This window comes from Eubalaena glacialis, chromosome 5 (genome assembly GCF_028564815.1).
Source record: "Eubalaena glacialis isolate mEubGla1 chromosome 5, mEubGla1.1.hap2.+ XY, whole genome shotgun sequence".
Classification (NCBI taxonomy): Eukaryota; Metazoa; Chordata; class Mammalia; order Artiodactyla; family Balaenidae; genus Eubalaena; species Eubalaena glacialis.
The window spans coordinates 74834302-74861244 of record NC_083720.1 but is presented as its reverse complement, the minus strand read 5'-3'; the positions used below and the strand labels follow the sequence as shown (position 1 = coordinate 74861244).

Sequence of the window (26943 nt, the reverse complement as noted above, 5' to 3'; positions counted from 1 at the left end):
TTAGCGTCTCATGCCCGTCTCTGGGGTCCGCGCTGATAGCCGCGGCTCGCGCCCGTCTCTGGAGTTCGTTTAAGTGGCGCTCTGAATCCCCTCTCCTTGCACGCCGCGAAACAAAGAGGCAAGAAAAAGTCTCCTGCCTCTTTGGCAGCTGCAGACTTTTTCTCGTGCACCCTCCCGGCTAGTTGTGGTGCGCTAGACCCTTCAGGCTGTGTTCATGCAGCCAACCCCAGTCCTCTCCCTGGGATCCGACCGAAGCCCGCGCCTCAGCTCCCAGCCCCCGCCCGCCCCGGCGGGTGAGCAGACAAGCCTCTCGGGCTGGTGAGTGCTGCTCGGCGCCGAGCCTCTGTGCGGGAATCTCTCCGTTTTTCCCTCTGCGTCCCTGTTGCTGTGGGATCCGCGCTGATAGCCGCGGCTCGCGCCCGTCTCTGGAGCTCGTTTAGGCGGCGCTCTGAATCCCCTCTCCTTGCGCGCCGCGAAACAAAGAGGCAAGAAAAATTCTCTTGCCTCTTTGGCAGCTGCAGTCTTTTTCCCGGACTCCCTCCCGGCTAGCACCGAAGCCCGAGCCCCAGCTCCCAGGCCCCGCCCGCCCCGGCGGCTGAGCAGACAAGCCTCTCGGGCTGGTGAGTGCTGGTCGGCACCGCTCCTCTGTGCGGGAATCTCCGCTTTGCCCTCCGCACCAATGTGGCTGCGCTCTCCTCCGTGGCTCCGAAGCTTCCCCCCTCTGCTACCCGCAGTCTCTGCCCACGAAGGGGCTTCCTAGTGTGTGGAAACCTTTCCTCCTTCACAGCTCCCTCCCACTGGTGCAGGTCCCGTCCCTATTCTTTTGTCTCTGTTATTTCTTTTTTCTTTTGCCCTACCCAAGTACGTGGGGATTTTCTTGCCTTTTGGGAGGTCTGACGTCTTCTGCCAGCGTTCAGTGGGTGTTCTGTAGGAGCAGTTCCACGTGTAGATGTATTTCTCATGTATCTGTGGGGAGGAAGGTGATCTCCGCGTCTTACTCTTCCGCCATCTTGCCCCTCCCCTAGTTTTTCTATTTTTGATCCTCCCCCGAATCCACTGCAATATATATTATCCCTATTTCACAGGTGGAGAAATAGGCTCTAAGAGGTTAAGGTGATTTACCCAAGGAAATGGCAGAGCTGGATTCAATCTACATCCCTATCATCAGCTATTTCCAATCCCGTCTCTCTCAGGAAACACGTGCAGCCCTTGAGAAAATCCCGTCTCCATTATGGACGCCCTGTAGAGATTGTCAGTGGGAATAGGTTGGGGGCTAAGGAGGGGGCACTGGCAGGAGGCCTCTGGTCCCACACTGAGCCCGGCAGATGCTGTGGGTGCCCCACCCATTTCCCCTTCACACCACCCGTCCGGGCTCATGTCGGAAGCATCCTACTGCAGGCCCCAGTGTTCTCCACACAGAGGCTTGCTCTCAGCCTGGGTATGAGGTAGGCTGAACGGGCCCGGGAGTTAATGTCCCTGGGACCCCTGGCCAATGACAGATGGGGGTTACAGGACAAGCATCCCTGGGGTGGCATGTTCTACACCATCTTCCAGAGCTCCCCAGCAGGATGAACTGCACAGTTGCCTACAGGGGACACACTGGCTCCTTCCCTTTCTTCTTTCCTTTCTCCGCTTCCTGGGATCATCTCTAAAATGAACTACTTGCCTTCAAATCCTTATCCAGAGTCTGCATCTGAGGACTCCATACTAAGAAAGGCAGTCACGCTTTATATTCTAGCAAGGTTCTAGTACTGACCCTGCTATTTAATAACCATACAACCTTGGAAAGGTCATCTAAGTGAGGTTCAGTTTCCTTAGTCTTAGAAATGGCCAGTAATAACATCTTCCATGTCTCCCTCGTGGGGGAAGTGTGGGACAGTCAAGTGGGGAATGTCTTTGTAAATTACTGAGTCTACGGAAACTTGGTGGGGTCTTGGTATCATTCGTAATTACCCATGGTGTTGAAATGAAATAGTTCAAGCCTTTGTGAGTCCCCAGTTTGAAGGCCACCTTGGGCTGGGTCCCTGGGCATGGGTCCTCGTCATGGGACCCTCAGAAGTTGTTACCAGTCTTGGAGTCTCCCTCTCTGGGTTGAGCGCATCCTGGCAATTAATGAAGGGCTGTCATGACGGAAGCCAGGAGAGAGAGTACTAACTCTGTGGGTCCCTCACCAAAAGACCAGAGGGCATCCCTCTGTGGTGATGAAAAGTGAAAATGCAGTCAGAAGGGCTTTTTCTCTGCATGGAAATGAAATTTATGAAAATGTTATTCGATAGCAAACCCTGGAGCTCTAAGCAGGGGCCCTACAAGAGTCTGGATGTTTTCTTAGTCTTCTTCCCCTGGATGCTGTTAGCAATCATTGAGGATGTTTGTTAGAAGCCAGGTGCTTTGCAGGCCCCTTGGACATCACCAGCTGGAATTTCATCAGTGGCCCTACGAGGGCTGTTTTCCAATTGCCCCATGTTGTAAACTGGTGCTGGAGAGTCAACAAGTGCCATGGATCACGTGGTCAACCAGGGGCAGTGCTCAGATTGCAGCCCGGTAGTCTGGTGCCAGAGTCAGGTCCCTTGGCCACCTCGCTACCCTGTCCCCCTGGGGAAGTAGAGCAGTTGGAACCACAAGCCCTGGGTTCCAGACCCGGCTCTGTTGCTCATTCACTCTTGCCTCACTTTGCTCATCATTAAAGTGGGGATTAATCATTGACATTAATCACCGTCTCTTAAAATGGTTGGGAGGATTAGTAAAATAGTGCACAGGCAAGGGCTTTACAAACTGCAAAATATGATGCAAATATTGTGATTTTGGTAAGAACTACATAGAAGACAGAAGAGAAGCCTGTATGCTGACTTACAGTGATGGGCAGAGCGGAGGTGACAGAGTCCAGCTAGAAGGCCCATGCCCTCCTCTCCCTGGGGACAGAGTGGGACTGCATTTCTCAACCTCCCTTGCAGTTAGCAGGGACTCCTGCCCCTGAATCCTCCTGCGTGTTCCTCCTCTTCTCCCTCCTGCCCTCATCTGCTGGCCAGGAACAGAGGGTGTAGCGACAACCCCAGGGCTCAGCTGGAAGACAGTAGCCCCACTAGACTGTCCGCCTTACAGTCAACTGAGCTTTGCATAAGCAAGAAAGAAAATTGACTAATGTTAAGTCACTAAGATTGGGGTTGTTTGTTGCAATAGTGAGTGTACTCTAATAGAGAAGATGAGAATCTCTGCCTAGTTTTCTTCTCTTTTATTTTACTTTTTGTCTTGGACCAGATGGAAATCACACTCTGGAATTTAAGGATACATCACTAGGTAGAGAATGCTTTGTTCAAGCTGACCAAAGATGGAATTTTTGCTCCATATTGTTTTAATTAACAAACAAGCCAATGAGTAATTTGCTGTCCCTTTAACTTCATTTTCTAACAAAATGAAAAACAGGATTTAAAGAATAGTAATTCTTTGAAACTTTGGGGATACATACTCTGGTGTTCATCCTATTCCCAAATCTCATTATCCCATGGAGAATCCCTGACAGAATTTACAGGAGTTTGAGCTCTACTTAATAGACAAAAAGTGCAGTCATCTTCTTAGAACGGAGGGTTCTCCGGGGGTGGTGTGATTTGTGGAATGTGGTTTAAGTTAAGCTTTTCCAGCAGGGGTCTTTCATATGAACGAAGCTTATTCTCTTGGCTAAGCCCCTTTAGCAGGTCACCATGATCAGCAGCCAAGGGCAGCATACCAATTTAGAAAACAGGGCCAAACTTGGAACTGAAGGAAGGAAGGAAAACGCGGAGGAAACCTGCTGACTCCATGAGAAAGGGGCACGTTGGTTTGGGGTGCTAGGTCGAAACTGAGGGTCTGGAATCTCAGCTATCAAAATCACCACAGCAGCCTCTGAAAAACCAGAAGGGGTTTGTAATAGTATGAAATTTAAATAGCTGCACCAGCCAGGAATCTTCTGAATATCTGCAGCATCTTGGTGATTGTTATGGACTGAACATTTGTGTTCCCTGCCTCCCCTCTCCCCCCAGTTCATATGTTGAAGCCCTAACCTCCAATGTGATGGTATTAAGAGGTGGAGCCTTTGGAAGGTAATTAGGTTTGGATGAGGTCGTGAGGGTGCAGCCCTCATGTTGGGATTAGTGCCCTTATAAGAAAAGAAAGAGATACTGGAGCTTCCTCTCTCCCTGCCATGAGGGGACACAGCAAGAAGGCAGCGGTCTGCAAGCCAGGAAGAGGGTTCTCACCAGAATCTCACCTTGCTGGCACCCTGATCTCAGACTTCCCAGCCTCCAGACTGAGAGAAATAAATGTCTGTTGTTTAAGCCACCTGTTTAATATTTGTTATAGCAGCCTGAGCTAAGACAGTGGTTTACTTTGTACCTCACATTAAAAAGAGTTTCTGGGGTTTAGAATGTGGGAACTGGGTTCTTTCCTTTGACCCAGTGATCTTTTGATGAATCCATGTGTTAGAACCCTGTGAGAATCATCTCCTTTCTGGAATCTGAGAGACTTAGGAAATCTACCTATGAAGCACTTTGTTATTATCCTAATTGCAATCTCTCAAATCACATGTCCTCTCCAAATTTATAGCCATATAGGCTCACTGTTACTTGACACAAACAGTGTATCCTCTTTCCAAGCTCTCAGCAGTCCCAGGTCCTGTAGGATGACCAGGAGGGTCTGATGTGTGCACTTCTCTCCCATCAGGTCAGCTGGTCCTGGACCTGGTGTCCTTCAAGTCACATCCGTGAGGCATCCTTTCCTCCTCATTCTGCTGGTAGCCGCACCAGCTTATCAAGTAAGCTTCTTTCTTGGCAAATGACAATCAGTGTAATGCAAATTGGTTTAAGTGGAAATGGGAGATGATTGCTTCACATAATTGAAAAGTCCAGGGCTCTCTCTCCAGCCTCCAGCACAGGTCGATCCAGGGCTCATATAACGTCAACAGGATCCAATCTCTCTTTCCTCTTTCCTTTTATATCCTTTGTCTCTCCTATTTTCTCTCACCCTTTCAGCTCTATTTCCTCAATTTTAGCTCTATTCTCAGTGTCCTCCTGGTTCAAGATGTCTGTGGCCCTAGGTCTTCCAATGTCTGAGGTTCAGGTTCATCAGGAAAGAGCACTGGTTTCTATCCTAGCATTTCCACAGAAGGTCTCATTGCATTTCCGTAGTTCTGATTAGAACGTGTGTTGGTACCTTAGGTCAATCACTGTGTGTGGGGAGTTTGAATGAGCGGCTTAGCTGAGTTCACATGCTTCACCCCTTGTGCTTTAGCGGGGGTGATGGTGTCACGGGGAGATGAGGGGTGGTGTACATCTGATCTACATGGTATGAGAATAAGGGAGTGTGGATTCCCCAAAGAAAATGAGAGCAGGGCCTATTAGTGGAAGTAGGGTGAATGGATACTGGATGACCCCAAATCAACAAATGTCCTTTACCAGACCTGCCTAAACCTGATCTCTGCATTAAGATACCAAAAGAAGTCAACACCCTAAACAGTCAAAGGAGACCGCAATTTTCCAAATGTTTTTGTATGGGGTTAAATGAGAAATTTTATCTAGAGCATAAACCCAAGTGCTTTAAGGCAACAAAGTTTCAGATAAGAGGAGTGTGTCTGGAAACGTATGTGTACACAGTAAGACTTGAATAAGGGGTAGAAGCAGGACAGTTCATTACAGTGGCTGTAATATCAGCATTTATCCTTTGAGCATTGTGTACAGCACTTTACCTGTGTTTCTGTATCCAACAGAGAAAGTGCAGATGTGAAAAATTAAAATGTTAGATCACCAGCTCAGCAATGGATGGAGACGAACATCCAGTCCAGACCTCACAGGGGCTCAGGGAACATTGCTGACTCACTGCTGACCTGCTAACCTGCCATTCTGCTCCCCTGTGGCCACCACCTTCACTCTTTGAGTTTATAAAGACCTGTGTTTCCTAAGATTTAGAAGCCTACATGCACCACTTGTATTTATTTTTCTTACCAAATTAGAATGAGTGGGTAGGTTTTTCCTAAAATTGGTCTTGCTCCCTTTAAATTTAAGCTCTCTTTCATCCCCCTGAGAATGTGAGCTCCAGCAGGGCAGGATTTTTTCCTATGTTCTTCCCTGTTGTATCCCTGGTATGTAGAACGGTGCTTCGTACTATGTGGGCAGCCTCCCCACATTCTCCCAGCTTCCCAGAGCTTCCTGGGTTTGAGTTTGCTTGGGGGTCACCTGAGGACACTAGGACTCTCTAGAGTTGATAATCACAGAGAAGGAGACTAGGCACCCCTAGCAGGACCTTAGCCTGGAATCTAATCTGGAGCACCCCTTTTGAGGAAGTGGACCAGGACAGTCCTGGTGTGTACCCAAACCTCTCTCAGTAATGGTTCCAAAGACCATGAGGTCCCTAGTGATTGTGAGGCAGGAGATAGACGGGCTCCAGGCTGAGTAGCTGGAGTTTGTCCCCTGTGGACAGATACTCCAAGATGAAGATAATGACAGGAGGAAAATAGGAGAGGCTGGGCCCTGCCCAGATAAAAGAGAAACCACATATTTCTCATTCTCAAGGTCAATGAGTCCTTCCCGACTATGCATGCACAGAAAGGCTCCTTGGAGGTCAAAAAGTGAGTGATGTCAACTTACCCATAGGCCTCTTTGCTGGAACCCATCTTGGCTAAGAGATGTGCACATACACAGGGGAGGACCCTGAGACAAAACAAATACGGACTCAGAACCAGGCAAAGCAAGATGATTGGCCAAAGGAAACCTGGAAGAAATGCCCCACATAAGTGATTCAAACTACCACAAGGGCACAACTCTCTCTCTGAGCCCATCCGTGTGAGTCTATTCACACGGACCCTTTTTCTTCCTAATAAACACTTGTTTCACTACTTTCTGTCTCTTTGTGGGAATTCATTTCTACAAAGACAACAGGCCAGGGGCCTTGTCACTGGCCACTGGACTAGTGGCTAAGGTTAGCGCTCTCACTGCTGCGGCCTGATTTCAATCTCCAGCCAAGGAACCAAAATCTTGCTTCAAGTCATTGCAGGCTGAGGCCACCCCAGATCACTTGGGGGTGGCTTAGAACCTACATAGCAGACAGTGTCTGGCCCTTTTCTAGAACTTTCACTGATGGATCTTTTAAGTCCCCCAGGAATATACTAGGTTAGTATGGTCCAAGGAATGGTAGGTAACCTGAAGAATAGCAGCTCTGTTTCCAAAGAGAAAGTTCAGCTGAGTGTTCTCCAGATCATACTTGATACTTGATACAGGTCATACTTGATGTTCCTGCTCATGCAATCACTTACAGGGCCCCACCGTGCCCTGTCATCCCTGGAAGACTTGCAATTAATCATGGTAGGTTGAAAACACATGCTTACCTCAGTCCACCACCCTTCCCCCATCACTAATATCTAGTAAAGGGACAACCAAAGGGGAAATCACAAGAGGACATGAACTGAACAGTGACCACCCTCTTCCCTAGTTCCCCTTTCCCAGTGGGTTCTGAAAGCACATGCAGACAGGGAAAGAGGCTTTAAGTCCCTCTCTACTCCTAGGCAGGAAATCAGAAGATGCCTCTCTGGTAAAACCAATCGGCCCAAGAGAAAAGAATTAGTGGTATCCAGCCCAAGCATGCAAAGAATTAGTGATCTCTAGCCTACTGTCCCACCAGAGAAGCCCACCAGGCAACAAGCCCTGTGTACAGAGAGTTTCCACTATTTCTGACTTTGTTCCCAAACTAATTTATGAGGACTGATAAAGATAAGGTAGACAAGTAAGATAGTTCAGCAAAGAGGTTGTACACAGAATGTAAACTCACACTTCCTAAGGGTGGACCACAGATTTGGCTCACTCAACAGCCAACTGCAAAAGGGAAATGGACAGTTACATGCTTTGCAATAGCCATAAGATAAAAGCTCATCTGTTGTTCCCAACTCTCTTCTCTCTTACTAACCCCACATCTCCTAAAGATGGTTGCCATGGAATTTGTCTGGACTTCACTTTTGTAAATTTGAGTGTCTCTCCTTGGGGGCATCTCAATGAAATTCTAGTACCCTCTGGTTCTTTTTGAACTGAAGTCTCCCTGACCCGTCACTTCCATGCTACACACACATTTCCGATTTCATAGCAGCTGTGAGGATACCTCTTGGGAAAAGCTTTTCATGGCTATTGACTTCTAACCCACCAATCCATTAGGTCCCTAAAGAAGATTAAAGTGACTATAGAGATTCATTTTTAAAAAAGAAAGAAAGAAATTTCATTGTAAGGGTTGACTCCCAGGGGGGGAGTCTTGTCTTGGATTGCTGTCTCCCACAGAGGTTTCCTTAAAGGGGCAAGGACATTTTCTGCACTCTCCAGGCATCATGTTTTGGAACATCAGAGTGCCCTCAATGAAGTGTCATGCCATTAAACTCAACTCAGGGTGTAGCCTGTGCTCTGCAAATTTACTACACGGAAGCATAAAAAATATATACCTTTTCTTCTGAAAACCTGCAAAGACTCCCTTTTGAGAGCCCCCAAATATCTGAACATTATACCTACAATATAGGTACAGTCATCTTTTCTTGCCCCCAAATGGCCCAGCAAAGCAGAACTTTATCCCTTTATTCAAAATGGATAAGACAAGGCATCCTGTGTACAAATAAGGTATTTTTAACTTAGATACTCTATGGCACTTACTTGCAACATATATTGACTATCTATGATGTACCAGGCACTGTGCTAGGTTATGTGATACAATAACAAATAAGACCCTGCCCTCCTCAAGGGGTTCATGGTCTAGTGTGGAAATAGACACATACAGGAAACTTCATGATCATACATTGTGATCAGGACTCTTACATAGGTTTGTACAAAGGGCTGTGAAAGTACCTGAAGGATCAATGAATTCTTTCCAACAGGGCTGGGGGTGGGCATGAGGAGGGAAAATGTAGGGGAAGACTTTGTGGAGCCATGCTTGTCTTTTCACATTTATACAATAAAAGAAAAAGAATAGCCAAAATAGTTGAATTTGAACATCTATCGAGCCCTGGGAAGTGGATATAAAGAAAAGTAACATGCAATTGCTGGCCTTAAGAAGTGTCTTACCTCTTTTGGGTCTGAAGTCTATTTGGTTTCCTATAAACAGTATTCACTAGGAAAACACATACTTCACACGTGTTGATAAGTATCCAGATGCTTGATCTAAAGACTCAAGAGAAGGAGCTTCGCCCAGTCTGGGAAGGGAGGCTGTGGCTCCAAACGCTCAAGGATTGGTTGACGGAATAGGTACTGGGCTTCTTCTGTGTAGCTTAGGAAGGCAGAACTGGAGCCAGTGGGTGGAAACAATTACAGGAAGGCAGCTGTAAGCCCATTTTAAGGAAGACTTATTTTTCTGATATCTAGAACGTTCTAAATCTGGAGCAAGCTGTCTTGTGGGGCGGGGAGTGCCTTGTTCCCACCTCGTAAAGCAAACCTGATAAAATGATGTTGGGGCATGGTAAAGGATTGGGCCAGATTCATTAAACTCAACAGTTATCTAGCATGTGCTCGGCATTCTGCCAAGATCTAGGCATTTAATCATGAGTAAGTCATGGATATTGCTCTCAGGGAAACAGACAGGTATACAGGCAAGTACATGCAGTATGATGTGTGGCAGTAAAATTAACATGCTGGAGGGGATTACTTCTAAGCTAAGATCCAAAGGACAAGAATATAGTTAGGCCAAGGTAGTGGAGGGGAAAATGGGGAGTGCTAGGAGAGTTCTTCTAAGAGCCCATGAAAATTTATTGGCCAAAATACTAAAAAAATAAATAAAACTATGCTTCCCCTTTTACCTGGAATAGGAGATAAATAAGATCATGTTGATTGGACATCCTTTAAAAATTCTGAGTAGCCTAATCATATAGCTTTAGTAACTCTAGTGCAAATTGAAAAAGAAATTCACAGAAGGTTCGATGTGCCCTTTCACTCTCCCTGACACCCAGTTTTACTACTATCTAACAGCCGGCACCACCTACTCCCACAAAACTTTCCTTGTCCCTGAACCTTGGGAAGGGGTGGTGGTGGGGCTGGCAGCATGGGTAGCTGGAGAGGAGCTGTGAGAGGTCCAGAGCTGACTTGCACCTTCTCTGCAGTGTCCAGTGGCATCAGGTGAATTTTTTAGGTGGTGAAATTTTGCCTTATCCAGTAGAGGGTTGATAGGGACTGCTTGATCTTCATCCAGCTTTAATTAAGAATCTAGTTATGGGCAATTCCCTGGTGGTCCAGTGGTTAGGACTCTGTGCTTTCACTGCCGAGGGCCCGGGTTCAATCCCTGGTGGGGGAACTAAGATCCCACAAGCCTTGCGGCATAGCCAAAATAAAAAAGATTCTAGTTATGTTCAGTGGGCTGGCCCCACTGTAGGGGCCAAAGGACAGAGAGCATCCAGGCCTGGACATTATAGACACAAGAATCCACAAATCTAGCAACCAATAAAGCATTGATGGAACACCAGTTGCATGTAGGATACTCAGTGTTCACATCACAGGCACTTAACGTATAGTTCAGTGCCAACTTGAAAGGCATGAGGGTAGACCTGCCCTAATGAGATTAATGTCCTTATAAGAGGTGGAAGACACCATTCCCTCGCCCCACTTTCCCTCCCATGTGAGGATACAACAAGGAGACCCTCTGTAAACCAGGAAGAAGCCTCTCACCAGACACTGAATCTTCTGGCACCTTGATCTTGAACTTCCCAGCCTCCAGAACCGTGAGAAATCAATGTTTGTTATTTAAGCTCCCCAGTCTACGACATTTTGTTATAGCAACTCAAATCAGCTAAGAAACTCAGAGAAGCCTCTGATGACCAGCCAGTGAGGAACTAAGGCCTTCAACCCAAGAGTTCCTTGAACTCCTTTGGGGTCTTAGTAGCAAAAAATAGACTCTGCCCTAGTTGGCTTAGGCACGTGTAAAAAGGATATATTAGAGGATTCTAACTCAAACAGAATCTCCAGAAAGGGCAGAGAAGCAGATTTGGAAGCTCATAGTGAGGGAAAATATCCACCAACACTGTCAGATTGCCCCAGGGGAGAGGCGTTGCTGAGGCTTCTAGCAGGGGCACTGCCGTTCTCACCATGATGCCAGGCATGGCTCTTATCACTGGGAACTCCATGTCTACTTCCTCTGAAAGGCCAGCGTCATGTGGTTTCCCCTTGCCAGAATCATTTCCACCCTATTCTCTTCTAAATCATAGGTTCACATGAGTGTATCTAAATGGTGAAGCCTGGGTCATATTCCTATGCTTTAGCAGTAAGGGGGGCTGAGAAAGGGGCAGCACGAGGCTCTGCCCTGTGGAGATGGAGCTAAAGGTGGGAAATCCCTCAAATGGAGGACAGTTTTCAAAGGGTATTTGGTGGCTAAAAAGCATAATAAATGTTTACCACAATACCCAGGATTAGAATTTCTGGTTCAAAGGCTTGTCTGCCCTACTAGATGTTGCCAAATTGCCCTCCAAGTGGTTGTACTTTCTTCAGCAGTGTATTAGTTATCTATTGCTGTGTAACAAATTACCCCAAAACTTAGCAACTTAAAACAACAAATATCCAGTATTTCAGTTTCTATGGGTCAGGAATTTGGGTGTCACTCAGCTGAGAGTCTCTTGCTCAGGATCTCTGATGAGGTTGCATTCAAGCTGGGGCTGCTGATCAGGTCACCATTGGCAGGCTACAGAATATTCATTTCCAAGCTAAGTCCTATGGCTGTTGACAGGTCTCAGAACTTCACTGGATATTGGCTGGGGATAGCAGTTCCTAGTCTCATGGTGTTCTCTGTCGGGCTGGTCACACATGGCAGCTTGCTTCCCTCCAGCATGACAGAGAGAGAAAAAAAGAGGAAAAATTGTAAGGAATTGGTTCACACAATAGTCAACAGTGAAGACTGGCAAGTTCAAAATCTGTAGGGTGGGCTGGCAGGCTGGAGACCCAGGAAGGAATTGCAGCTTGAGTCCAAAGGAGGTCTGTTGGCGGAATTCCCTCTTCTTCAGGGGAGGTCAATCTTTGTTCTATTAAGGCCTTCAACTGATTGGATTAGGCCCACCCACATTATGGAGGGTAATCTGCTTTACTCAAAGTCTGCTGTCTTAAATGGTAATCTGAAAATATCTTCACAGAAACATCTGGAACAATGTTTGACCAAATATCTGAGTAGGGTGGCTTAGCCAAGCTGACACATGAACCATCACTATGCATACATGTGAGAGAGGGCGGGAGGGTTAGACCTTGGGGTGGAGGAGGTGCAGTTTCCCGGCCACTCCTCTCTCCCATCTCCCTTATTCCCTGACCAAACAGGTCACTCTCTAACATGTGCCACCACCCTGCCCAGGCTGAGTGGCTCTTTCCTTCGAGGGGCATGGCTTGAATGCAGGGGATGACTGGGGAGCCTGCAGGAGGGGCAGAGTGTGGCCCCAGTGGCTTCTGCAGACACCAAGAACCCTGGGCAGCTGGGTCGATGCTTACTTGCCTGTCTTAGGTGGGCCCCACATTGCTGTGCTGGAGTCACCCAGAGCTACACCTGGCTGGGGCAACTCAGGGACAAGAGCAGCTGGCAGGGAGATTTCACTTCTTACGTACAATCCACCTCCTGCTCCACCCTCAGCAAAAAGCTGTGCCCATTCCCTTCCATCCGTATACACCCAGCACTTACACACGTTCCTTTTTCATCCCTGTAGATACTTCCAATCTCCTGGTTGAACACCGATTTGGGAGAAAAGCAAGACCTAGCAGTCAGATTCATTTTTCAGCAAAAAGGTAACTTTTCCTAGAAGAATGAGCCCGTTTACTTTTATGTTTAGTCTAGCCTTCCAGTGTAATTACACTCTTAATATGCCCTTTGAACACCAACGCTCAGAGCCTTTGGGTAATTGTGTCTATTTCTTATCCGCAGAAAAATGATTAGAGACCCTTTTGGCTAGAGCAATTGTGTATGCAGATTAATTACTATTTTAGAACATCTCAGAGCCATTTCTTATTAGAACACTTTCTGTCTATCAAGCTCAGGACTGAGCTTGGTGGAGAGAAAATGTGCTTTGGCAGTTCAGTGAAAAATGAGTTGCATTTTGCCCTCCTGTGCTGGGGGAAGGTGAGCAGTTGGTACAGGAGGGGGCGGGCAGCCTCTCTGGAGCTGACACTCTTTGTGTTACAAAGTTCCTTTGTTCCTTTTTAATGCACTGGAAAGTTCTTTGAATCTAAAGAAATTTATTTCTGCCTCTTTCTCTTTTGCTTTGGTTATAGAAAACATTTAAATCGAAAGGAATTCTGGAGAAGGCAATTTTTATGCTTCTGTAGATCATATAATAATGAACTAGGTTCTTCAAACTTGGCTTCAAATTTGCTTTAAAACTAAGGTGGATTTTTTGTGTTTTTAAAAAAATTTTTATTGAAATATAGTTGATTTACAATGTTGTGTTAGTTTCAGGTGTACAGGAAAGTGATTCAGCTATACATACATATGTATATACATATATATATGTATATTCTTTTTCAGATTCTTTTCCCTATAGGTTATTACAAGATATTGAGTATAGTTCCCTCTGCTATACAGTAGGTCCTTGTTGGTTATCTACTCCATATATAGTAGTGTGTATATTTCAATCCTAAACTCCTAACTTGTCTCTCCCCCTTCCCCCTTTGGTAACCATAAATTTGTTTTCTATGTCTGTGAGTCTATTTCTGTCTTGTAAATAAGTTCATTTGTATCATTTTTTTTGTATCTTTTTTTTTAAGATTTCATATAATATTTGTCTTTCTCTGTCTGACTTACTTCTCTTAGTATGATAATCTCTGGGTCCATCCATGTTGCTGCAAATGGCATTATTTCATTCTTTTCTATGGCTGAGTAATATTCCATTGTGTATCTATACCACATCTTCTTTATCCATTCATCTGTTGATGGACATTTAGGTTGCTTCCATGTCTTGGTTATTGTAAATAGAGCTGCTATGAATATTGAGGTGCATGTATCTTTTCGAATTATGGTTTTCTCCAGATATATGCTCAGGATTGGGATCGCTGGATCATACAGTAACTCTATTTTTAGTTTTTTAAGGAACCTCCATACTCTTTTCCATAATGGCTGTACCAATTTACATTCTTACCAGCAGTGTAGGAGGGTTCCCTTTTCTCAACACCCTCTCCAGCAGTTACTTATAGACTTTTTAATGATGGCCATTCTGACCAGTGTGAGGTGATACCTCATTGTAGTTTTGATTTGCATTTCTCTAATAATTAGTGATGTTGAGCATCTTTTCATGTGCCTCTTGGCCATCTGTATGTCTTCTTTGGAGAAATATCTATTTAAGGTGGATTTTTTTTGACAAGTCTAGTCTTCCTGCTTCTGACTTAGTCCCAGCCAATCCATCTCCCATACTGCACCAGAGTTTTCTAATGTGTCCTATTATTCTTATTGAATTAAATAATAATCATATGATTGTGTGTGTGTATGTGTGTGTGTGTGCATGTATGTGTGTGTAAGAGTGACTGTTGTGAAGGTGTGATGTGGAAATGACTATACTCTGCTTCCCCTTCTTTCCCTCTCCTTTGTTTCCCATTGTGTTTCTGAAAAAAATCAGTGTGCTGCCTGCAACCTTTCCATGTCTTTCCGTGGCTCTGCATTGCATTACCTGATGCTGCCTGCCTTGGCAACCTCTGATTTTCTCATTAAGTAAACAATAGTTCCTTAGTGTTGAAACCACTTTTTTGGAGGGGAGATTTGCAGTCAAAAGCAATCCTCAATGATACATGAGTTGGGTACCAGACACCATGGGCTCAATATGTATTTATTGGATGAATGAATAAGGGAATGAATGAATGAAACTCCTACCTCGAGGACAGCTTCCCACACTCCAGCTGTACCTGACTGTTAACAGTTTGCAGACCTGCTCTCTGGCTTCTGCATTTTGCACAATTTATTCTGTGTCTGGAAGAATATCCCTTTATTGTTCATCCAGGGAATTCCTTGTGCATCCTCCTTCAGGATTGAGCTCAAATATCAGCAGCTCTGGACAATCTTATTTGACTTCCCTAAATAGAGTGAAGAATTTCATTCTCCCAGAGTGGCTGTTTCACTTAGTCTATCTGTGTAACAATCTACTCCAAAACTTAGTGGTGAAAATAACTGTTTATTATATTCCTGGATTCCGTGGAATTTGTACACGGCACAGCAGGGTGGCTTGTCCCTGTCTCAGTTGGAAGGCTTGATGGTGGGGCTGGGATCATCCGATGACTTGTTCACTCACCTGGCTGGTGGTTGATGGAAAGGGCCAAACATCTGTGGGGTGGAACAGTGGGGCTTCCTTGGCATCTTTTTCTATATCTCTGCTGTTTCCCCATATTGCAACTTCAAGGCGGCTGGACTTTTTACAAGGTGGTTCAGGGCTCCAGAGGTGTACAGAGAGAGAGAGAGAGAGCCAGGAAGAAGCTGTATTGTTTATATGATCTAGCAGCCTTGGAAGTCACATAGCATCACTTCTGCCATACTGTATCCTGCAGAGCAGGCATGAGCCCACCTAGGTTGCAGGGGGCGGGGAAATTGATTCTGCCTCTTGATGGGGGAGAGAGGGTTCTGGAAAGGCATGTGGAACTGAAAATACTGCCATGGCTGTTTTTAGAAAATCCATCTGTTACAGTGCCTTATACACACCTTTATTATAATATTTACCAACTTGATACAATTAGTTTCTTTCATGTCCATTCTTCTGACTTAGATGTGAGCATCTAGAGATTTTGGACTGTGTTTTATTCACTTCAGTGCCTCTGGCATCTTTATAAATATATGTTCAATAAATGGCTTAAACTAACCTCCCAGGGCCTCATTTGTTAAAAAAAAAAAAAAGCTTTAGGAGCAGTAAGAAGAATTTCGACCTAGGTTGCCAAGGTCCTTGCCAACTACAACATTATGAGTCTGCCTCTCTTTAGGGGGATAAGAGAATAATAGGTCAAGCTGGTGTAGGTATTGACATGTATTTGCTTTTTCACTATCAAGCTCTATAGCAGTGCTGCCCTAGAGAACTTTCTGGAGTGATGGAAACGATCAGTATCTGCACTATGCTATGTCACATGTGGCAACTGAGCCCTTGAAATGTGGCTAATGTGACTGAGAAACTAAATTTTAAATTTTATTTCATTTCCATTAATTTTAGTTAATTCTAAATAGCACATGTGGCTGGTGGCTACCTTACTGGACTGAGCTCTAGAGGATCGGGTTTGTTATAATTCTGTCCTAGGTTTGCAGGACCACATACTACTGGCCTTTCTTTCTTCAGCAAAAGAAACAAAAGCTGCAAAGGTTTTTTTGTGTGTGTGTGTTCCTCTCTGCTCCCACCCTCCCACCAAAACACTCCTTTAAATTCCTGAGACAGCCCTTCGTTGCTGGTTTCAGCATTTTTCCTCTTCTATTCATATCTTCTCTTTTTTTCCTCTGGTTTTCTGCCCAGTTGGTTTCCACATATAATGCTTTTTGTTCCCATTTTGTTTTCTACCTGGAAAAATACTTCCTCATGTCTAATCTGTATCACATACACTAATGTAATTATCTCTGTTGAAAGGTCATGGATGTTACTTAAGCGAGTTACCATTTTCATGCACTTTAATGAAAACCCGCCTTAAAACATTCCTGTTGTCGACATGCTCACTAAGAATCTTTAATCTGGCCTCTCTGACCCCCTTGTTTAATTCCAGTTGTCATTCTCTGTATGCTTCCTTTTGGCATGTCCTGTTTTTTATTAAACTGTCACTGGAATGTTCTTGCCTTTAATGTGGCTTTTTGGAGAGGAACGGGCATTGTCTTTTTCATAGTTTGGAAAGGGATGGGTGATAATCTTAACTTTACTGACAAAAGAGTGTAGCTTTGTAACACTGTTTTGAATGATTTGAGAGTAAAAACAAGCAGGTTTTCTTCCTTAAGCCCAGAAGTACTGCCACGCAGAGAGTTCAGGAAGCAGGGCTGGAGCTCTGGAACATTTTACATTTGAAGGGCAAACTCTATTTTCCTAACAACAAGTGTGAAATTAGAATCTGGAGTGACCTGGAGGATGTAGGTTTTGCAGCCAAGGCACTTAGGCTTCTCTGGAAAGGAGAAGCCACAGATTGCCTGGGGCATCTGCAGAAAACAGCGGAAAGTTCAGGACCATGTGTTAAATCCATCATTGCTAGATTAAACCCAGTGAATCGCAACTCTGTGCATGGATGGAGAGAGTGGGGCAGCTGGGTAAGTTTGCAGAAGGCAGAGAATTGAGTCTGTTTTATTCACTCTTGTACCCCCAGGCCTCGTTCTGTTCACTCACCAACTATTCAGTACCTATTATGAGCCAGGCCCTGTATCAGTGAACAAAACAGATTAAGATTCCTGCTTTCCGGAGCTGAACTTCCAGCATGGAGTCAGGGTGGGGGAGAAAGATACAAATAAAAAGCAATAAAGACGTAAATTATAAGGGGAGAAGGGGGAGGAGGAGGGATAGATTGGGAGTTTGGGATTGACATGTACACACTGCTATATTTAAAATAGATAACCAACAAGGACCTACTGTATAGCACAGGGAACTCTGCTCAATATTCTGTAATAACCTCAATGGGAAAAGAACTTGAAAAAGAATAGATACATGGATATGTATAACTGAATCACTTGCCTGTACACCTGAAACTAACACAACATTGTTAATCAACCATAGTCCAATATAAAATTAAAAAAAAGTAAATTATAGTATGTTAGCAGGTAACATGTTATGAAACAAGAAAGCATAGAGCAGAGTAAAGGATACAAGAAGTCTGCAATTTAAGTTGCAATTTAAAATATAACGGTCAGGCTAATCTTCACTGAAAGGAGATTTGAGCAAAGACTGGAAGTGAGAGAGAGTAACCTGGCACCCAGAACAATGTGTGGCTCAGAGAAGATTTGTTAAATGAACAGATAAGTGAACTCTATCTTTCCACTCAATGCATGTGTTCTTCAGGTGAGCTTGAGATGGGGTGTGGGAATCTGCTGCACCTTAGGGAGATCTAGACATTGATTATCTCCCCACAATGAACTTTCCTAGTGTTAAGGATTTCCATACGCCTCAACTCCTAGTTGTAAGCCAATAATTTTATCAGATACTCAACTTTGATTGAGTGATGTGTTTCAAAGCCAGGGGAAGAATTGGTCTTATTGAATTTACTAAAATATGCAGTGATATAGTATTATGATTCCTAACCGGTTCTTCCTCAAGCAAACCCTGCAAAATACATGTCTGTCCATGGAGCTGAATATTGCATGTGTTAGTTAGGTAACGGTGGTGGGTGGAGGGTCTGTGGAGATTTGTAGAATTGGGGTAGAAAAGCCAAGTTCCTCTTGCTTCACAATTTTGCCTGGGGCTGGCCCTGTGGGAGAATTTTAATAGTGAACATTCTTCATGGCTCTAAAATTATTTAATTTCATGGTGATTTTACAACCCCCGTTTTAAGACTTGAGACACAATGAAAGCAGATCATTTGTCTGAGCTCCTCCAGAGTGAAAACACAAAAGCCAATAAAAAGTTTCATGCTGCCAGAAGCCTGAGCTCTCATGCTAAACACTAGATCCAAATGGACTGAGTTTAGAGGACTTGGAGTTGATTAAGTCATTCATTCATTTATTTGAAAAATATATTTGAACACTGGGTTTCAGTCTCCGAGATGGCTGTCCTGCTATTTATGTTCTTATGTGGTAGTTTCCTTCTATAATCCTTGGGGCCAACCTGGGTGACCAAGAGGACTTTGTGGAAATGACAGGGTATGACTTAGGAGGCTAAGACAGAAAACACATGATCGCTTTCATCTTGCTTTCTTGGGGTACATTTGCTGTGGGAGAAGCCATCATGTCCTGAGCAGCCCCCAGGAGAGGCTCCAGAGGTGAGGAATCAAGTCCTCCTGCCCACAGCCAGCACCAACTTGGCAGTCATGTGAGTGGGCTACTTTGGAAGTAAATCTTCCTGGCCCATTCACTCAAGCCTTCTGATGACTGTAGCCTTCCGAGACTTCTTGATTGCCACCTCCCAGAAAGACTCCAACCTAGAACCATCCAGTGAAGCTGCTCCCAAATTCCTTATTCACAGAAACTGTGAGATAATAAAATTTGCTAGAATAGTTCACAGAACTGAGGAAACACTTTACTTCTCTTTACCAGTGTATTGCAAAGAATACAACTCAGGAGCAGCCAGATGGAAGAGTTGCACAGGGCAAGATATGGAAGAAGCGGGTGGAGCTTCCATGCCCTCACTGGGGGCACCACCCTCCCAGCACCTTGATGTGTTCACCAAGCCAGAACCTTTCTGAACCTCGTTGTTTAGGGTTTTGACAAAGGGAACATTACATAAGAGTGCTGGATCAAATCATTTGTTGTTAGTGATTGAACTCAACCTCCAGCCCCTCTCCCCTGTGAAGGCCAGGGAGGGGCTGGGAAATGATTGAGGGGGCGGGACTGATATTTCCAACCCTCTAACCATGCCTTGGTCTTTCTGGCCACCAGCCCCACCCTGAAGCTACCTAGGGGTCCCAGGCCACCAGTCATCTCATTAGCATATAAAAGACACTCTTGGGAAATTCCCTGTCGGTCCAGACTTGGTGCCCTCACTGCGGTCGCCCAGGTTCAATCCCTGGTCGGAGAACTAAGATCCTGAAAGCAGCAAAAAAAAAAAAAAAGACACATCCTTGCAGAAATTCCAAGGGTCTTAGAAGCTGTGTGCCAAGAACTGTGGATAAAGATGACTCTATATATTTTCCATTATTCCACAATTGTTTTAAGCCAAACTAAACTCTGAGGTATTATTTTACTCAGTAGTTGATAACTAATCCAGATGTGGGGTGCTGCCATAACAAAATCCTGAACCTATGAGTGTGAATTTGAAATGGGGTAATGGACAGAAGGACTTTGAGAATCGTGAGAGTGAAAGCCTAAACAATGCAGAGACACCTGAAGTCAAGCTCTACCGAACTGGGTTGTAACTTTACATTTTATTTATTTATTTATTCATTTATTTATTTATATTTTTAACATCTTTATTGGAGTATAATTGCTTTACAATGGTGTGTTAGTTTCTGCTTTATAACAAAGTGAATCAGCTATACATATACATATATCCCCATATCTCCTCCCTCTTACATCTCCCTCCCACCCTCCCTATCCCACCCCTCTAGGTGGTCACAAAGAACCAAGCTGATCTCCCTGTGCTATGCAGCTGCTTCCCACTAGCTATCTATTTTATATTTGGTAGTGTATATATGTCCATGCTACTCTCTCACTTCGTCCCAGCTTACCCTTCCCCCTCCCCATGTCCTCAAGTCCATTCACTACGTCTGCGTCTTTATTCCTGCCCTGACCCTACATTCATCAGAACCTTTTTTTTTTTTTTAGATTCCATATGTATGTGTTAGCATACGGTATTTGTTTTTCTCTTTCTGACTTACTTCACTCTGTATGACAGACTCTAAGTCCATCCACCTCACACAAATAACTCAATTTCATTTCTTTTTATAGCTGAGTAATATTCCACTGTATATATGTGCCACATTTTCTTTATCCATTCATTTGTCAGTGGACACTTACATTGCTTCCATGTCCTGGCTATTGTAAATAGTGCTGCAATGAACATTGTGGTACATGACTCTTTTTGAATTATGGTTTTCTCAGGGTATATGCCCAGTAGTGGGATTGCTGGGTCCTATGGTAGTTCTATTTTTAGTTTTTTAAGGAACCTTCATCCTGTTCTCCATAGTGGCTGTATCAATTTACATTCCCACCAACAGTGCAAGAGGGTTCCCTTTTCTCCACACCCTCTCAGCATTTATTGTTTGTAGATTTTTTGATGATGTCCATTCTGACTGGTGTGAGGTGATACCTCATTGTAGTTTTGATTTGCATTTCTCTAATGATTAGTGATGTTGAGCATCCTTTCATGTGTTTGTTGGCAATCTGTATATCTTCTTTGGAGAAATGTCTATTTAGGTCTTCTGCCCATTTTTGGATTGGGTTGTTTGTTTTTTTGATATTGAGCTGCATGAGCTGCTTGTATATTTTGGAGATTAATCTTTGTCAGTTGCTGCGTTTGCAAATATTTTCTCCCATTCTGGGGTTGTCTTTTCGTCTTGTTTATGGTTTCTTTTGTTGTGCAAAAGCTTTTAAGTTTCATTAGGTCCCATTTGTTTATTTTTGTTTTTATTTCCATTTCTCTAGGAGGTGGGTCAAAAAGGATCTTGCTGTGATTTATGTCAAAGAGTGTTCTGCCTATGTTTTCCTCTAAGAGTTTTATAGTGTCTGGCCTTACATTTAGGTCTTTAATCCATTTTGAGTTTATTTTTGTATACGGTGTTAGGGAGTATTCTAATTTCATTCTTTTACATGTAGCTGTCGAGTTTTCCCAGCACCACTTATTGAAGAGGCTGTCTTTTCTCCATTGTGTATTCTTGCCTCCTTTATCAAAGATAAGGTGACCATATATGCGTGGGTTTATCTCTGGGCTTTCTATCCTGTTTCATTGATCTATATTTCTATTTTTGTGCCAGTACCATACTGTCTTGATTACTGTAGCTTTGTAGTATAGTCTGAAGTCAGGGAGCCTGATTCCTCCAGCTCTGTTTTTCTTTCTCAATATTGCTTTGTCTTTTCGGGGTCCTTTGTGTTTCCATACAAACTGTGAAATTTTTTGTTCTAGTTCTGTGAAAAATGCTATTGGTAGTTTGATAGGGATTGCATTGAATCTGTAGATTGCCTTGGGTATTATAGTCATTTTCACAATGTTGATTCTTCCACTCTAAGAACATGGTATATCTCTCCATCTGTTGTATCATCTTTAATTTCTTTCATCAGTCTCTTATAGTTTTCTGCATACAGGTCTTTTGTCTCCTTAGGTAAGTTTATTCCTACGTATTTTTTTCTTTTTGTTGCAGTGGTAAATGGGAGTGTTTCCTTAATTTCTCTTTCAGTTTTTTTGACGTTAGTTTATAGGAATGCAAGAGATTTCTGTGCATTGATTTTGTATCCTGCTACTTTACCAAATTCATTGATTAGTCCTAGTGGTTTTCTGCTAGCATCTTTAGGATTCTCTATGAATAGTATTCATGTCATCTGCAAACAGTGACAGTTTTACTTCTTCTTTTCCGATTTGGTTTCCTTTTATTTCTATAGTGGTGAGAGTGGGCAACCTTGTCTTGTTCCTGATCTTAGTGGAAATTGTTTCAATTTTTCACCATTGAGAACAATGTTGGCTGTCGGTTTGTGATATATGGCCTTTATTATGTTGAAATAAGTTCCCTCTATGCCTACTTTCTGGAAGGTTTTTATCATAAATGGGTGTTGAATTTTGTCAAAAGCTTTTTCTGCATCTATTTAGATGATCATATGATTTTTCTCCTTCAATTTGTTAATATGGTGTATCACACTGTTTGATTTCCTTATGTTGAAGAATCCTTCCATTCCTGGGATAAACCCCACTTGATCATGGTGTATGATCCTTTTAATGTGATGTTGGATTCGTTTGCTAGTATTTTGTTGAGGATTTTTGCATCTATGTTCATCAGTGATATTGGCCTGTAATTTTCTTTTTTTGTGACATCTTTGGTTTTGGTATCAGGGTGACGGTGGCCTCGTAGAATGAGTTTGGGAGTGTTCCTCCCTCTGCTATATTTTGGAAGAGTTGGAGAAGGATAGGTGTTAACTCTTCTCTAAATGTTTGACACAATACGCCTGTGAAGCCATCTGGTCCTGGGCTTTTGTTTGTTGGAAGATTTTTAATCACAGTCTCAGTTTCAGTGCTTGTGATTGGTCTGTTTATATTTCCTATATCTTCCTGGTTCAGTCTCAGAAGGTTGTGCATTTCTAAGAATTTGTGCATTTCTTCCAGGTTGTCCATTTTATTGGCATATAGTTGCTTGTAGTACTCTCTCATGATCCTTTGTATTTCTGCAGTGTCAGTTGTTACTTCCCCTTTTTCATGTCTAATTCTATTGATTTGAGTCTTCTCCCTTTTTTTCTTGATGAGGCTGACTAATGGTTTACCAATTTTGTGTATCTTCTCAAAGAACCAGCTTTTAGTTTTATTAATCTTTGCTATTGGTTTCCTTCATTTCTTTTTCATTTATTTCTGATCTGATATTTATGATTTCTTTCCTTCTGCTAACTTTGGGTTTTTTTGGTTCTTCTTTCTCTAATTGCTTTAGGTGTAAGGTTAGGTTTTTATTTTTTCTATTTTATTTAATTAATTAATTAATTTAATTTTTAATTAATTTAATTTTTTTTATATAGCAGGTTCTTATTAGTTATCTATTTTATACATATTAGTGTATATATGTCAATCCCAATCTCCCAATTCATCCCACCACCACCACTCCCCCCCTCCAGTTTCCCCCCTTGGTGTTCATACGTTTGTTCTCTACATCTGTGTCTCTATCTCTGCCCTGCAAACCGGTTCATCTGTACCATATTTCTAGGTTCCACATATATGCGTTAATATACAATATTTGTTTTTCTCTTTCTGATTTACTTCACTCTGTATGACAGTCTCTAGATCCACCCACGTCTCTACAAATGACCCAATTTTGTTCCTTTTTATGGCTGAGTAATATTCCATTGTATATATGTACTGCATCTTCTTTATCCATTCGTCTGTCGATGGGCTAGGTTGTTTATTTGAGATTTTTCTTGTTTCTTGAGGTGAGATTGAATTGCTATAAACTTCCCTCTTAGAACTGCTTTTGCTGCATCCCATAGGTTTTGAGTCATCGTGTTTTCATTGTCATTTGTTTCTAGATATTTTTTGATTTCCTCTTTGATTTCTTCAGTGATTTCTTGGTTATTTAGTAGGTATTGTTTAGCCTCCATGTATTTGTATTTTTTACAGTTTTTTTCCTGGAATTGATGTCTAGTCTCATAGCATTGTGGTCGGAAAAGATACTTGATACAATTTCAATTTTGTCAAGTTTACTGAGGCTTGATTTGTAACCCAAGATATGATCTATTCTGGAGAATATTCCATAAGCACTTGAGAAGAAAGTGTATTCTGTTGTTTTTGGATGGAATGTCGTATAAATATCAATTAAGTCCATCTTATTTAATGTATCATTTAAAGCTTGTGTTTCCTTATTTATTTTCATTTTGGATGATCTGTCCATTGGTGAAAGTGGGGTGTTAAAGTCCCCTACTATGATTGTGTTACTGTCGATTTCCCCTTTTATGGCTGTTAGCACTTGTCTTATGTTTTGAGGTGTTCCTATGTTGGGTGCATAAATATTTACAATTGTTATGTCTTCTTCTTGGATTGATCCCTTGATCATTATGTAGTGTCCTTCTTTGTCTTTTGTAATAGTCTATTTTAAAGTCTATTTTGTCTGATGTGAGAATTGCTACTCCAGATTTCTTTTGATTTCCATTTGCATGGAATATCTTTTTCCATCCCCTCATTTTCAGTCTGTATGTGTCCCTAGGTCTGAAGTGGGTCTCTTGTAGACAGCATATATATGGGTCTTGTTTTTGTATCCATTCAGCCAGTCTGTGTCTTTTGGTGGGAGCATTTAATCCATTTACATTTAAGGTAGTTATTGATATGTATGTTCCTATTCCCATTTTCTTAATTGTTTTGTGTTTGTTATTGTAGGTCTTCTCCTTCTCTTGTGTTTCCTGCCTAGAGAAGTTCCTTTAGCATTTGTTGTAAAGCTGGTTTGGTGGTGCTGAATTCTCTTAACTTTTTCTTGTCTGTAACGGTTTTAATTTCTCCGTTGAATCTGAATGAGATCCTTGCTGGGTAGAGTAATCTTGGTTGTGGGTTTTTCCCTTTCATCACTTTAAATATGTCCTGCCACTCCCTTCTGGCTTGCAGAGTTTCTTTTGAAAGATCAGCTGTTAACCTTATGTGGATTCCCTTGTATGTTATTCGTTGTTTTTCCCTTGCTGCTCTTAATATTTTTTCTTTGTATTTAATTTTTGATAGTTTGATTAATATGTGTCTTGGCGTGTTTCTCCTTGGATTTATCCTGTATGGGACCCTCTGTGCGTCCTGGACTGGATTAACTATTTCCTTTCCCATATTAGGGAAGTTTTCAACTATAGTATCTTCAAATATTCTCTCAGTCCCTTTCTTTTTCTCTTCTTCTGGTACCCCTATAATTCGAATGTTGGTGCGTTTAATATTGTCCCAGAGGTCTCTGAGACTGTCCTCAATTCTTTTCATTCTTTTTTCTTTTTCTGCTCTGTGGTAGTTATTTCCACTATTTTATCTTCCAGGTCACTTATCTGTTCTTCTGCCTCAGTTATTCTGCTATTGATTCCTTCTAGAGAATTTTAAATTTCATTTATTGTGTTGTTCATCATTGTTTCCTCTTTAGTTCTTCTAGGTCCTTGTTAAATGTTTCTTGTATTTTCTCCATTCTATTTCCAAGATTTTGGTTCATCTTTACTATCACTACTCTGAATTCTTTTTCAGGTAGACTGCCTATTTCCTCTTCATTTGTTTGGTCTGGTGGGTTTTTACCTTGCTCCTTCATCTGCTGTGTATTTCTCTGTCTTCTCATTTTGCTTAACTTACTGCATTTGGGGTCTCCTTTTTGCAGGTTCATAGTTCCCGTTGTTTTTGGTGTCTGCCCCCAGTGGGTAAGGTTGGTTCAGTGGGTTGCATAGGCTTCCTGGTGGAGGGGACTGGTGCCTGTGTTCTGGTGGGTGAGGCTGGATCTTGTCTTTGTGGTCGGCAGGACCACGTCCGGTGTGTGTTTTGGGGTGTCTGTGAACTTATTATGATATTAGACAGCCTCTCTTCTAATGGGTGGGGTTGTGTTCCTGTCTTGTTAGTTGTTTGGCATAGGGTGTCCAACACTGTAGCTTGCTGGTCATTGAGTGGAGCTGGGTCTTAGCATTGAGATGGAGATCTCTGGGAGAGATTTCACCAATTGATATTACATGGAGCCAGGAGGTCTCTGGTGGACCAATGTCCTGAACTCGGCTCTCCCATCTCAGAGGTTCAGGCCTGACACCTGACCGGAGCACCAAGACCCTGTCAGCCACATGGCTGATAGCACAGGGAACTCTCCTCAACAGTCTGTAATAACCTACCTGGGTGTATGACTGTTGTCTCCTTTTCTTCACATCCCAGGGTTCTTTGCTCAAAAAAGGTGACTAGGTTCAGCTTAGAGACAGCAACACCATTTCTTCCCCTTCCTCCTCCGCTTCCAGGTTTCTTTCTCAGGCAATATTATGTAGCTATATCGCACCTGTACATCTTTGAAGACATCAGCACAGCACCTTCACCTGCTACCCCCACACTCAGAGGCAGGAGGCCCTTGAAATCAAACTTTACATTTTAAGAGAGAGTTTTCCACTGAACCCTAGATGGCTGTTCCTTTCTCAATGACCCTCTTGTCTGTATGGAAAAAGCTTTCCTAGGTAATTTCCAGAAGCATTTCCAAAATGAATGACTCCTAAACACCAGGAATGGTATGAAGCTGAAAGTCACCTCATTTTGTTTTATTTATTCATGTATTCAACAAATAACCATTGAGCATCTACCACAGTCCAGGAACTATTTTAGGCACTGGAGGTACAGCTGTGAACAAGAAAGGTGAAGGTCCTGCTCTCATGGGGTGTACATTCCAGTGGGAGGAGATGGAGAATAAATAAACTAATGGGCATGCACATTTCAGGAGGTGATGTAAGTGCTCCGAAGAAACTCAAGTCTATGATAAGAGTAACCCCAATAAGGGGTCCCCTTTTATCTCTGATGACCCATTCATCTCACACTGTTGCCACTTCTAGATTCCAAGACTTCTGCCTATATCCTATTTTCTATCCTACAATACTGTAATTGTCAAAACTTGGAAGCAACCAAGATGTCCTTGGACATAAAAGAAAACTTTGACCCTGCCATCTGGGAATGGAGCTCTTGCATTAGCTGATTCTTACAGAAGTGGTACACTTCTGCAGAGAGAAAAATGTGGCCCTAGGTCATGAAGCTGATGGATAGGTGGG

At 43.0% G+C, this 26943-nt stretch overlaps 1 long non-coding RNA gene across 1 annotated transcript in view; it reads left to right on the top strand.

Moving 5' to 3' along the window:
- Positions 1–4736: 4736 nt before the first annotated feature.
- Positions 4737–26943, top strand: part of LOC133092325 (uncharacterized) — a 38081-nt gene continuing 15874 nt past the window's right edge. Inside the window, exons 1-2 of the long non-coding RNA XR_009701039.1 lie at positions 4737–4783; positions 12656–12734. This is a non-coding gene — a long non-coding RNA (uncharacterized LOC133092325). The remainder of the gene's footprint in view (positions 4784–12655; positions 12735–26943) is intronic.